Source organism: Petromyzon marinus, chromosome 6 (assembly GCF_048934315.1).
Source record: "Petromyzon marinus isolate PM22_M1 ecotype Great Lakes invasive population chromosome 6, UKy_Petmar_22M1.pri1.0, whole genome shotgun sequence".
Classification (NCBI taxonomy): Eukaryota; Metazoa; Chordata; class Hyperoartia; order Petromyzontiformes; family Petromyzontidae; genus Petromyzon; species Petromyzon marinus.
In genome coordinates, this window is record NC_133672.1 from 13,342,039 (window position 1) to 13,357,427 (window position 15,389).

Consider the following 15,389-nt stretch of genomic DNA (forward strand, 5'->3'; position numbering starts at 1 on the left):
GCAGCAGCAGCAGCCACGCGGACACCAATTCACAATTTCTCGTGTGACGGAAGTCGAGCGAGTCGCGGTCACCACATTCGGACGATAAGACACTCCGAGAAGCAAGACGCACCCACAACCTTGCGCTCGGTGTCATTAAAGTCATTTAAAAAAAAAATCTGGTCGCAAACAACCGTTTGTTCTAAAGCGGAGGGGGGTGGGAGGTAGTGTGCGTCATAATCCGGAGAATGTAGCACGTGGTAATAAGCATTTGTCATATTACGTGCAACTGTGTGTTTAACCTATGCGGCTTTTGGGGTTTGTTTTGTACACAGTGTAGCTTTGCCTCAGCTGCAGTCTTGTGGATTGGGCAAATGGGAGGGTAAGCAGAGCAGTGTTGGTCACAGTGATGGGGCGGCACTGCCCGTGTCTCTGGTGCCATCATGTGGCCATGCGCTCAAGTCAGGCTTCTTCTCCTTCCGTACGGCTGAGGTCGATGCGGAGCAATGACTACAATCTCGCGTGGCAGGCGCTTGAGCCAGACAACCGCGTAAGGAGCAGCTGAGTGTGTCGCTGTGATGTCTCCTTCATGGGTATGTGGATCGGGCATTGCGTCGGGCATTGCATCGCTCAAGTCAGTGTCACGTACAAAACTGTGGCAAAGGGCAGATGGATCGCGCCGATTTGGCGAGGCTTTCGAACCCCCTGCCCTGCAACGTGACCAGGAGATAGGAGGACAGCAAATGGACTCACAAAGCCTGGTGTGTATGGGCGATTTGACTTCCTTACTCCTCTGTGGAGCATAACGCCGCAACAAGGCTATGCCATGCCGGACGGTCTTTAGCAGCTTTCTCTCTGGAGCGTGATGCAAAATGCTCCGTAACAAGGAATTAGCCAAACATGCCAATCACCCCTGAAAATAACTTGAGGCTTTCCTAATTCACATACACTACATCTACTAAGGTCACTCTGCAGCAATCATCTTCACTTCACATCGCTGTCAAGAAATTATAGGTAAATACATTGGGTGGAGCGATAGTGCAGTGTACTATGAACCCGGTGGCCTGAGTTTTAGCTGACATCAGTGGCGAGAAATTCCACCAATCACCACTGACAACCAGTGTGGTGAAGTATGGTCAAACGCTCCGAATGCCTTAATCAAGCAGTGGGTTGGGAGGGGCCGTCCATTTTACTTTCCAGAAAGTAAATAATTTTCTGTTTCATCTGAATAGAATAAAATAATGTTCATATCTATGATCTTATTAATAACGTTAAGGTCTATCAGTTACACCAATGCTAGCTTTTAATAGGCCTCGAACCCTAAATGGATGGACATTCTTGAGTTAAAGCTTTCGTGAATACAGGAATTCATATTCTTTGGGTCTGGACATTGTTCCAGAATCCTATCAAACACCACAATTCTATATCTTCACAATGGGTCCCGTGGCCGGAGAAAGGGCTGTGGTTCATTCATGCCCCGTTTGGCTTCTGTGAATGTGATTCTGATACATGCACAGTAGCTATATATCATCTGATTGCTGATATTTTTCCCCAACTGGTACAAATAGAACAATGTCGAGAAGTAAAAACACACGTGTTAAAGCTCTTGGCCTATGCGCACTGCACAATACTCCAACTTTGTTACTGGCAGGTTATATTTTTGGCCTCCGTAGGGCTGCGAGGCATATATCAGAGCCAACGTGGATGTTTTTTAATCACCCCAATCTTCTGTAAAAATATCCTGGCAGGTCCAGTGAGCCTGCATGCTGAAAGAACAGATCTTCAGCATTGATTAGTGTGGGCTTTACAAGAGAACAGCTGCATATTTAAACCCAAACACGATAAGACGACCGATGCGAGCTCCCAACTGTCGTGTTTATACTATTTGAGATTGAATGATTAAGACATAAAACATCCATTTTTGGCTCTCCGAAAAACATTGAATACGGACGGTAGTATATTTGTGAACAGACAATTTTGTAACTGAGATAAATAAACAAATAAAATTAGACTACGTCAGCTGAAGCCCGCAACACTGCTAACCGCATGTAGCAGTGATAACATTATCTTGCGAAAAAATAATAATTGGTTCAAAGTAATGAACGTGTATGTGCACTCTCAATTTTTAGTCTGGGGCACGGTGACCTCAATGTTTTTTCGTGATAACAGAACCACTAGGACATTTTTATGGCCAAGTTAAAAAGTGGGAATCAGGAAAAGTCGGATTTCCATCATTTTTTTTTGTCCAACGACAAAAAAAATATCTTGTACAAGAATCCAAGCTATGTGTATCAAAAATAAGGGGTGGGGGGAGGGGTACAATCTGGGGTGGGTGTGTGGTGAGGCAACTGTGTGAAAAAGTAAAAACTATTTTTTTTTCATTTCGCAATTTTCGAACGTCTTGCAATTTTGCTTTCAACAGAGTCATGATTGAGCGTATTCTTTAAAGAGCGTGGAACAAATTCTAACAAAAACATACCAAAAGCCACAAAAAAGGCCCACCAAAAGCATTCCATTATATTATAATTCACAGCAAAGAGCTATTTTAAAGAACGGCTGTGCATACGGTTTTCATCTAAAATAAACTTTTGCCACAGCATCGTTGAGCACAAAGGGGCAAAAGCCCTGGCATGTATAACCAGACAGCGACAGAGGGGGTAGTGGGGGAGGTTTGTCTGAAATATTATATTCACAAAGCTACGGTGTTGTCCTGGCGGTCGGCGTGAGACAGCACGCAGACGGTGACAGAGATGAAAAGGATGCCCACACGCACGGGACGATAAGTGCGAGTGAGGGATTGCGCTTAAGCTGGCCTCTGGATGTGCGGCGGATCAGAACGCCGGCCCGGGAGGGGGGTGGGGGGGGGCTATATGAGGGTCCCCCTTGTGGTCCGGAATGCTCCGTTATGGGTTCACATCCAAACATTTGCTCTCAGAAAATCTCCTTTTATGTCTACGTGTCGTGTGAGCAAGATAAGGTTGTGACATACATTTTTTAGGGGGGGGGGGGGGGGGGGGGGGTTTATCGTACGTGACATCGAGCAGAGGCGTACGGTTCTCAAGGTCCCCTTCTACGTGCACGTAGCGCATTGTTTCCACACTAGCGAATCGTATCTGAGCATCGCCCCTCCCCGAGTTTCTTCTTGTGTTATCTGGTGCATTAGTTTGCTGTAATTGTATTAAAATTAGCTTCTAAGAGACTATCCACGATGGTGGACAGCGTGTCCAGTACTTGATGACAGGGATTCCGAGCGATGTGGTCAGGTTTGGTTTTTAGCAGCCTGGAAGGCAACTAGAAAAATTCAGGCACATTCACTCGAATGAGTAGTTTATTAAACACAGCACATCGTTTTCTTCAGTACAAGTTACAAGCCAAGACAGTTTTGATTAATGACAATTCCAAATATAACCATTAAAAAATGTATTCCATAAGCCTTGAATAATACAAATCCATGCTATAAGCATTCCTGTTAAGGCTGCGATCAAAAACACACGCCTGCCACTCGCAGTAAATCAAAGCAGGCGTGTACTCTGGAAGCAACAGAGCCCTGTGTGTGTCTCTCACGCAGAGACACCACATGCATCTGAGGGGCGACTGGCATTCGTTAGGGCGACAGATGTCATCTCACGTGGCCTTGGAAAGCAGAGTTAATGTCACCTCCGTATAAAAGAGAATAGTGGATCAATGCTACTGTGTGGATTTTGCGCAGTTGTGCCATACGGCTGTCTCGGTGTTTTTCGGGTTGTTACCGCGTGTGGTTTTGGCGTGATGTCTGACGTTTCGCTCCACATGCTGGGCGCTTCATCTTCAGTTGCTGGCATTATCGTGCAGCAAAAAAAAACACAGCCTGAAAATACATCGGAGAGCTGTTGTGATTCAAACTCATGCAGCACGACTTTGGCTTTCATAAAACAGTTTTACAAGCGGAATGTTTAGCCAGGCTCTTCCCTGTCTTTACATTTTCCCATTCATAAAAAAATCTCCTTTTGTGCATGATGAAAAGACGACTTCGAAAGTTTTCCAGATATCTATGGACGTGCCAACTGACATCACAACTTGACTGTTAATTCCCACGTGTATATTGCGCTATAAACCACATTTTTATTAGAAAAATAAACATATTTTACCAGGTGGCTCCAGGATAGTGTTATCTATCTTATTCCTGCATCACCTTTCTGACTGCTCTTTCATAACATCCTGAAGTCCCCAAAGAGACAGGTTGGGATTAATTAGAATTCTATGCGTTTTCTAGCCAATCCACCCACGAGCCTTTCCAAACGTACCACAACATCCAATAATATTTAAACTAGATTTTACACATTCCGTTTTTAGCATTTTCCTGTTGATGGCCTTTTACTGGATTTTTTCCCACCATAAATTATCGCAGTATTATCTATGACACGGACTGCATCAGACACTTCACTGGATTTGTATGATGTATCAATCAGCTCAGTGGAGTGTGAGTCAATAATAATAATAATAATGCAATTTATAACGCGCGCAAATTTGCAGACGTAACGGCCGCAACTCAGAGGCGCCGAGCCAGGCTCAGAGTCACTCGAAAGCGTGGTTGTAGAGGTGAGTTTTAAAGTGTCTTTTGAAGGAAACGATTGAGGTGATCCTGCAAATGTGCAGAGGGGTGACGGCGTTCCAGACCGTTGGGTCAGCAACTGTCAACGGTGTCACGGAAGTTAAATCGTTCTCCCAGTGCATTAGCGCACATGTTCAAGAGAAAGCGATCCTGATGAATTGTCGCGATGTAAAATTCAAACAATGCCACTTGGAAACATTTGAAATCTAATCTCACGGGTCCAGAGAGCAGCGGTTCCCATCCTGTGGTCCGTGGCCCCCTGGCGGTCCGCTAGGCTACTACAACTGGACCGCGAAAAATATTATTATAACATCCTCAATATAGATTTGAAGTTTTCGTGACTGCAGGGATCCATACTCTTCGGTTCTTTCGGTAAAGTCACGTAGGTATAAAATAAAATAAATTAAATCACGACGTTTCGGGTGCAACACAAGCGTCCGTCATCAGGTGGGACAACCACAGCAAGAAACAATTGCTGAAGTGGGCAAAAAGGGCTGCTGTAACAAGAGGCCATATAGGTAAGAGAGGGGGCAGGAGCCAGGGAGGAGAGATAGAGAGGGGGGTGTGGGGTAGGCTCGCCTCATGCCAACTTGGCCCAAACAACGCACAATGACCCCACTCGATCGATTTAAAAAAAAAACCTCCATACAAATATTGACCCGTTTCACCTTTTAAGCAAATATACAATTTCAGATTTTAAAAAGAATCACATCGTTTCTAAAAAACCCTACTACTGTTAAATTTTGACTTAAAACTTTCGTGACCGCAGGAATTCATAGAAGCGGTCCGCCTGATGAAGACCGCTTGTGTTGCGATCGAAACGTTGTGGGGGGTTTTTTGCTTTTATTAATTTCAATTTATTCTTTCTATTTTTTTATTTTGTAATTTTATTTTTTATTTTCTATCTACGTGACTTTACCGAAAGAACCAAGAATATGGACCTACTACTGTTATTTATTTTACAAGTATGCTTATATAGCATTGTTTTAATTATTGGGGGAGGGTTGTTTGGAGGTGGTTGGAGGGTTGGTTGTGGCGCCAGTTTTTTTATGTGGACACACAAGAGCAAGACAGCCGAACTGAACTTTCGTGTGACAACTCTTTGATGAAGCTGGGTCTTCACGTAAAAGTACCTGACCGGCTTCTGGCTACACGCTGCTTTCGGAGTACCCAGAATTGTCCGACAAGGCAGGGAAGTAGCTGATGCTCTTTTGCCACAGCACGTGTGTGTGTGCGTGAAAATTGATTTTTCCATGCTTTTTGCATTACAATCAGTGTGCCGAAGTAGGCTAAATGTGGAATCATATTTAAGGCTAAAATTGTCGTCGCTTTAACCTGACACCCCGTCCTGGAAGTCAGCGAAACAGCACCAAACAGCCCATTAAGTTCCTCAATATCAATACGTTCTCGTACATATACTGCTACGCTTCACAAATGTATTTGTCGAGGTAATGCATACGAATATCACAATTTCAGGTGTGTGCATTTCAAATTATTACTGAGTGCATATTATTTCGTTGTTATATCGTTCGATTTCCATATATAACAGAGTTTAAAAAAACAACTACAGTAGTAGCATATGGTGGTCCACAACATGTTCGGAGGTTGAATAAGAGGTTCGCACACTCGAAAAAATTGGGCACCGCTGCCATAGACCATCATGCAATATAATTATTGGGCTACTTCCTTCCATTGGTGTTTCAAGCGTTATTATATTTCTATGCCAGTAGTTTTTTTTAAATCTCCCCATTCTATCCTTACGTTGATTCCTGTTGCAACAATGTGTTTTCCTTCGCTTGCGTGTTCCCACGGGCGTTTTCTTCGTCGTTTTCATACCGTATATCGTTTCGCACAACACGAACCCGACACTTTAATAAGCCGCCTCTCCTGGGCACATCTCAAAGTCTCCATGAACAATGGTGCTGGCCGATGACCGCGCGTAGGCCCCCATGCGCCTTCTAAGGAAGGGGTCCTTGTCAAGGACACTCACGCGTAGACCCCCATGCGTCTTCTAAGGAAGGGGTCCTTGTCAAGGACACTCACGCGTAGGCCCCCATGCGCCTTCTAAGGAAGGGGTCCTTCTCAAGGACACTCACGCGGAGGCCCTGGAGCTTGCACCCGTTGCGCCAGGCCATCCTTGATGCCTTTAATCCGCGACACGGTTTATACTTTCATAGCGTAGCGCGAACATTCCGGAGACGCCCAGGCACCTCAAAGCAAGGCGGTCATGGACAGGCATCCTGGCTCAGCTGAGATGCGATTACAGCAATCGGGTGAATGCATCACATTTCTTTTGTTTTCTCTGCTGCTTTATCACCCGCACTGTGCACACCAAACGGTGAACACTCCACCCGCCAGAAGCAATGTCGCATATATTATATACGATAACAGTGCCCGGTAAAGGGCTCTGTCTGCTTTCTGTTGGGGTTGGTGTGAGACTTCACGGGAGGTGATTTACTTGCTACACTGATAATGAGGATATTTTGTGCAAGTGTTTTGCATTAGACGTATATCAATGTTAAACGTTGGGATAATTTAAGAGTGACATTAATCAACATTCGGACATGATGTTCGTGGACCCACATTTATGCGAAGATATAATTGTATTTATACCCAATTTCTATTTTCCAGGACTTACAGATCATATTTACAATCAATATTAGTCCCTGAGTTTGAATCCCGGCAGCCATCTGTGAATAAATTGAGGTCTCGAGTGTAGTGAGTAGATGGTCTCCGCCCAGTTACCAACGACTGAACAAACAACCATCGTATTAAATTTGGATTTGCACATAAGGGGCCGTCCATAAATGACGTCACTCACCTGGGGGGGGAGGGTCAGACATTTGTGACGATGTGTGACGAGGGGGGGGGGGGGTGAGAAATGTGACGTTACATAAAAATGCGCAACTTTAAATAAATATAGAATTGTTATAACAACACTCCTACAACATCAGAGTGCAGCGCCAAATTAAATACGCACTACAATGACAATAGTTTAAAGCGATTTGAAGCATGTTTTTTGGGGGGGGGAGGCAGAGCTTTGTGACGTCATATTTGAGGGGGGGGGGTCTGACTTTTTGTGACGCCGTGTAACGAGGACGGGGGGGGGTCCAAATTCGCGTGACGTCATTTATGGACGGCCCCTAATTTGGCTGAATTTGACGGTCATGCCACAAACATTACTCACAGTAGGTGGCAGTACGTTCACGCCCGCTCTCCCACCAAGGGCAATGTTCGTCCGCATGAGTTAAAACCGATATTCTTAATTTTCAGAACTCAAATTGGTTCAAATTGACTTCAGAACCAAATTGACAACCAGGTTGACACTATCGACTCGCTACGTTTGAAATCCCAAGTTTAATTACAGGCAGCTGATCGGACTCAAACTCCAAATCTCAGCAGTGCCGGCTCAGCACTCTACCCTCTAAGCCACAACGTCCACCTCCAAACGAACCGAAATCAATGGTGACCTAATTGACCCTCACCCCTGTAATAATAATAATTGTTTTATTTGGTATAACGTCATTCATGCCAATTGCATCTCACGACGCTGTACACTAATTATATAGGGAGGGCTAAATCCTATTTATAACAATTATTAAGGAAATAGAAACCCTCATAAAAATGATTAAGCAAATAAAATAACATTCTTCGCTCTTTAGGTAAAGTCACATTGAAGGGAAACAATAAAATAAATATTAAACAATAAAAAAATTCTCATGACGTTTCGACCATAATGCAAACGGTCATCATCAGGTGTGAAAAACCACACCACACCTGATGATGACCGTTGGTTTTTCACACCTGATGATGACCGTTTGAGTTATGGTCGAAACGTCGTGAGAATTTTTTATTGTTTTATATATATTTTGTTATTTTGTTGTTTCTCTTCAACGTGACTTTACCGAAAAAACTAAGAATATGAATTACTGCAGTCACGAAAGCTTTAAATCAAAATTTAAACAACAAACAAGTTATCACAACGGAGCAATTAGTCCACAAATTGACATCGCAGAGCACAATTCCAACTTTAGTGCGGGCTTGTGAGCTGCGATAAGCGTTGGGGAGCATCTCTCACACTCCAGCGATACAATCCCATTATAGCATGACCAGGATAAGCCAACAATGCATACAAGCTTGAGATTAAACGATAGCGAAGTAAATCAATAACAAAGACGCTCATACATCGGGCAAAGACAGTGTCAGATGGTGAAAGTTTAAGGGAAGAGATTAAACATGTTAAAGAAGCACTCAGACTGAATGGCTACAATAATGCTCAGATTAACAGAGCATTGAATGCCAAATCAGGATCGAACAACAATACTGCTGAAAGTGATCAGATTATCAAAACAATTAAAATACCATATATCTCAGAAGTTACTCATAAATTAGCCCGTGTTTTGCAAAAGCAAAACATTAAAGTGAGATTTTGTACGGTACACAAAATTCTAAAACTAGTGTCTTGTACTAAATATGAATTACCGAAGTTATCAACAGAACGTGTATATCGGATCAATTGCTTATGCGGTAAGTGTTATATTGGACAGTAACATTAGCGTAAGACTAAAAGAACACCAAAGGATCATTAAATTCTCCCAAACATAGCTGTCACCAGTGGCAGAGCATGCTTGCCAACAAGGACATTAAATTTATTTTGATAACGTTGAAATGTTATGCAGAACTAATTATTACTGGCCAAGATTAGTTAGAGAATAAAATTAAATTGAGAAGAATTCAAATAATTTCAACCGCTGTGATAGCTATAGACTCAGCGCAGCCTGGAAGCGTATTAAATAATACACATCACATATTGCAATTCCTTACAGGTGAGTCACATGCTAAGTGGCTGATTACTGATCTATTACATAATTGCATACACCTCCACCTCTGATCTCGAAAGCTGATGGAGTTCAACAATTATGACGTCATCCTGTACTATTTAAGACCGGAAGCAGGTGGATGGCTTCACTATTCTGACAAATCGTCCAAAGGCGCTGGATGTAATTTCCAGCGAAACGCCGTACTCAAATTGTAAATGTTGTGGATTCACTTTTCAACACACCGGTGGACTAAAGTAGTGTCGGATGGTGGTGGGTTGCGACACATTTCTAATCCCAAAAAACCTTTATGAACAAAGATTTTTTTAATCTATAGAGCCCTATGTAACTGAAGATTATTGCATTTTTGCAAACGCAGTCGCAGAGAAAAAAACTAAAGCATTGCTCCGTGATGGGTTGTCACCTGTCCTGGGTTTCCCAGGATCGTCCTCTTTTTTTTTTGTAACCATCATGGGAAGTCTGCATGTCTTCCTGGTTCATGAAAAGTTTTGATTTTTGGTCGCTTGAGTCCGACCACACCACTCGAGACAACGTATTCACGAGTACTTCTCCCCTCTCCCCGAATTGTGAGATATTCCTCTTCCCACGATATGCCCTGGGTTGTTTTTTTTTTGTTCTTCGGAAGTGGAAATCCTAGGTGGGTCTAAATCGCCCAAAAATGTTCTAAATAAATAAGCCGACGAGCTACACCTACTTCCCACATATGTACCTTGGCAACAAAATACAAGTAAAGTTTACACATCCCACCGGCCTCACAGCCTTCTTGGGGTGTTTTGTTTCTTTTCCGGCAGCATTGATTTCATACAATCAAACTCTGGACCGGTCTCGACATTCAAATATGTACTTTACTGTGCATTTACATGTTAAACAATGGCTGTATTTCACAACTGGAATTGGGTCTATACTCTTCTTTGGTTCTTTCGGTAAAGTCACGTGGAATGAGAATAAAATAATAAATTGATAAAATAAAATAACACAATAACAGCGCTGTCCTCCAGACAGTCTCGTCCCCTTCGCCTGATGAAGGCCGCTTGTGTTGTGGCCGAAACGTCGTGAGAATATTATTGTGTTATCTTCTTTGGTTCTTTCGGTAAAGTCACGTTGCAGTCACGAAAGCTTTAAATCGAAATTATTGTGTTATTTTATTTTATCAATTTATTATTTTATTCTCATTCTACGTGACTTTACCGAAAGAACCAAAGAAGATGAATCCTTGCAGTCACGAAAGCTTTAAATGCGTCTATACTGCATAGGCATATTGCGACGATGCTATACATTTTATTAATCCGTGTATTTAACGCAAATGCAATACTATATTTATTTTGTCCATATTAAAGCTGCTGCTCTGAGATCTACAGACCTATTTCCCGAGTCGAAATATCTGACTTAATGAGATCACGAGTGAGTCTTCTTCTTTGGATGGCTGACATTTGATGTAGAGCAACAACTATAGTTTTGCATGCAGGTGGTTGAGCCAGATGTTTGCATCAGAAGTGTATCGCCGTGATGCCTCCTTCGTATTTGTGAACCGGGCATTGAGTCGCTATATGTTCCATGGTCTGTTCTGGGTGGCCACAGCCGCGCACCGGAGATGTTTTCATTTTCAATTTGTCCATCAACTATCGGCTGTCATCGTGCAGATGTGGTTTAGGGGTTGTGGTCCAGAAGCTCCGTGGAAGATCAAAGCCATCGGGTCTTTCACGAGGTGTTTGTTTGTGACCTCTCGTGAGCTCATTTGGCTTTCCCACCATCATCATCAGGGGTTGAAGTTTAAACTAAATTTTACACATTCCGTTTTTAGCATTTTCCTGTTGATAGCCTTTTCCTGGATTTTTCCCACCATCAATTATCGCAAGCGCGTGTGGGTACAGAAGTGCTTGCACGACTTCAAGCAGTGGTATTGAGATCGAGTGAGTGATAATGCTAGTCGAGACGTCACGACCCAGTGCGCCACCCAACTTATTTACTCGCAATGTGACCTTTCTGCCTGCCCATAATAAACATGACACGCGCTATTGTTATGGATTCGCGTGTCGGAATTGAAGACACCGATTGACTCTACGACCTAGTTTTGAAAACCGTGACATTCTCAGCAACGTATCCCTGTCGTCATCAGCCAAGATCAATCCAGTGCTGGATGACAGCCTCCATCGAGCCATTCCTATATAACGTCCAGTAAATGCCTTACATTGCTGTAGAGTAATTACAAAACGTGTAATATTTGATTTATATTCTTAGTTCTTTCGGTAAAGTCAGGTTGAAGGGAAACAATAAAATAATAATATATATAACAATAAAATAATAATAAAACAATATAATAATTATATATATAATACAATGTATATTTTATTGTTTCCCTTCAACGTGACTTTACCGAAAGAACTAAGAATATGAATTACTGCAGTCACGAAAGCTTTAAATCAAAATGTAATATTTGATTTATTAGTCGATTCCAATCGAGTGTTACGCTCACAATACGTATACATATGTTATCAACATTATTTGGTGACATTGCGTTGGCACTGATGCACAATCACAGGAAATCAAATTGTATCTGCTATGAAGAAGCGCCATTGAACCAAAACGTCACCCATTATCTATTTTTTTTTCCTTTTAAGGCAGTGTTGACGAATGTGTCGAGTTGATGTGTATATACTGTATATACTGTACATAGCGTTGTGCGCCTGAGCATTGAGTCTTTTCTATTCGGAACATTGATGCACGTTTTGAAACAGAATATGAGGAAATGGTCCAAGCGAAACAGAATTTAACAAACGAGACAAAACAGCACGGATCACATTGTACTGGAGGCGAACGGCTCGGTCGTGGGGAGTCAAGTGGAACGGAGCGGTCATTTGCAGTTTTTTTGTCAAGATAGAAGTATGCTCCGGTATTAAACGTATTTGGAATGTAACAGGGCGCGCCTTGCGTGCGGTACACATGCAGGTAGGCAGGTTTGGTCCGGCCAACACGTCTGTAAATCCAGCACCCGTGGCCAAGGTTGGTGGATCACCACGCAAAAAAAATGCTACACCCTGACTTGCCAGGAGATGCACATGTGTGGACTCCACCTATTACGTCTGTACGGGATAGAGTGTTGCCCCCTCGCACACGTGGGTTTCCCCCAGGTGCTCCGGTTTCCTTCCACGTGTTTGCACTCAATAGTTGGCTGCTGATAACGATCTCACTAAATGTAGGGGACCGCGGAGCGTGGGCCCAACGCGTGGCTGCTGCCTTCCCACTTCTCCGTGGATTCTTGCGCCTCCGAGTCGCTCTCTGTCTACGAGATTGAGTGACTGGTGATCGCGCTACAAGTTGAAGTGATTTCCATGCACCACGGCCGGTCGATAGGTGGGTCGCGTAAATGAGGTACTTAAAGTATGAGTAATCCCAAGGCCGTATTGGGGGGGGGGGCACACATCCCACCCCCCCAATATATATTATCCCCCCCAATATTCAAATATGCTCAAAATGTCAAAATGTCTCCCCCCCCCCAATATATTGCTATAAAATAGATTTCTGTTTATATGATTGTGGTTATGGTTGTACTTTATTAATCCCGAATCTCTGCCATTACATACAATGAAACAAGAAAAGGTAAAAAAGTAAAAACAGAGCAATGTAATACAATACACTATTAGACATTATTGTAAAAAATAAAGAAAAAGTCCGTCGTATGTGTTAGTGATTTTTTTATATTTTAGGCAGGAAATTAGTTTTCAAATGTAAATGTTTTATGGGGGAGGGGGACCCCCAGACCCCCTGGAAGATTTGGTCCCCCCAATGTTGACTCCATGTCTACAGCCTTGAGTAATCCCACCTCTTACAAAGTGTCTGGCCAGCGTGCAAGAACAGGCCCAATACCTTACCCGTATGACGTTATGCTTTACACGCGCGGTGTTATACGAATTCATACAACTGGATTGTAACACTCCCGCGGTTATACAGCCCCGCCTTCACCAAGCCGCACTCAAGAGGGATTTGAAGGATGGTCAAATAATCCCCACGAACCGCACGGTGCAAGTCGGGGCCTTCATCCAGCAGTGGATCGACCAAGAGCTAAGGGCTATGCAAAGTCACTTTTTAATGCTGCCCATTCAGATAACTCTGCTCAGAAATTACTCGATGTGCTTTTGCGATCTGGATCTGTATTTCATAAGCCAACGAATAGAGCCGTCTGTTCTGTATATCCACATTAAAAAAAAATGTTTATTCTATTTGACCGGATGGGATTCCAGACGTATGTAAGCGAGTGGAAAGTGTTTGAGCATAAAATACTTTGAACAAGTTTTAACTTTTAGCATCTCATCAGCAGAGTCTAACCCCCTCCCGAGGTCTCCCCTGAAGAAGAGAAATCTGGTCTCATTGATCCCCCAAACCTTGTACAATCATTCATAACGTACTTCTCTATTTTCACTTAAGCTTCAGTTTCGCTTTGCAGAGATTGCTCTCTCCTGGCGCAACTTTGAAATGTCTTTGCTCACGCGGTGAGAGAGCAGCGGGCAAGTTAATAGTTACCACCTGGCAGGCTTTCGCGGATGTGCAGTGTTCAGCACTCCGATTGTGATGTCGGGTTGCGCCACGTGTCGTTCGGCACTTTGTCCGACGTTACGCTCAACGCGCTGGAGGCTTCTTCACGAAATGAATAATTACGCAGCTGTTCGGTTGCAGAAGAGTTCTACATTACGAGCAGAGCGTGGGCGCGCGTTTTGTCCCCAGTTGACTCGACCGGGCTTGCTACCCGGTCGGGATAATAATAATAAACACATCCTCATGTTTTTATAGAGCTTTGGCAGTGGTGCACAAACAATAACACCCAAATCGTAATTTTGTACAAACCTGAGATCTTTACAGATGCACTTTTCAAACTACACATTACACACATTATTTGCTGATTCCGCTGCGTTGGCACAAGCACACTCGTCAACAACATTTTCTTAAAATATATATGTGACGTTTCGGGCAATGGCCCTTTCTTCACAGCACATATCTTGCGCACCGAAAAAAATGGCTATAGCCAAATCATCCACAATGCGACGAGCTTGTCAAATCTCGCGAGCTAAGCAGGTCTGAGCCTGGATAACACAGATTGCGGAGCTACATGGTGGGACAGTGGTGGGGTGTTCGGCAAATCCAATCGTTGTGTTCCGTACTTTGTCAACTCCCACGTCTACGACTTCCCGCCTTGAGCGTCCCGCGCCGACCAAGCGTGATGAATTATGGTGTTTTATTTCCTCAATAAGTGGCGTACCAAGCGCTCGCCAAACTGCGAAACGCTGTGAGATGTAAACCATCAGGCGTGTAGTCATCGCTGACGACTGGCCAATGTCAGCCTCCGCTGTGCCCTGGTGGATCAATGGGAGGCTCAATTCGCCTACGACCCCGAATGCCGCTGAATATATTTACAAAATAATAATTAAAGCTACGATGACAGTACATTCAACTTCTTTGGTTTTTTCGGTAAAGTCACGTAGAAATAAGAAATAATAAAAATAATAAAATTACATAATAGCGTACGACGTTTCGATTGCAACACAAGCAATCATCATCAGGTACAGAAGAGCTAAATTTAAGAGAGAGAGGAAACACATAACCGTAGATATATAGACGGAGGAGCACACTAAATCAAACAGGGTTGAGCAAAATTTGGAAACCATATAAAGCAACACAGACGGTCGGTCAAAACACAATTAACGCATGGTCTGGTTGATTACGCTATTTCCAAGATTGTTAAATAGCAAGTTAAGTATGAAATGTATTACGTAATTTTATTATTTATTATTATTTATTATTTCTACGTGACTTTACCGAAAAAAACCAAAGAGTAATTCCTGCAGTCACGAAAGCGTCAAATCAAGTTTAAATTCAACCTGTTCCTTTTTTTTCTCAAACGCCATACGAAAGTGTATCCCGTCATTTCCCGCACCTCCGATCAGTACGGTTGGCTACGTATGGTGCGAAAGAAGCTCAACAAACATGAC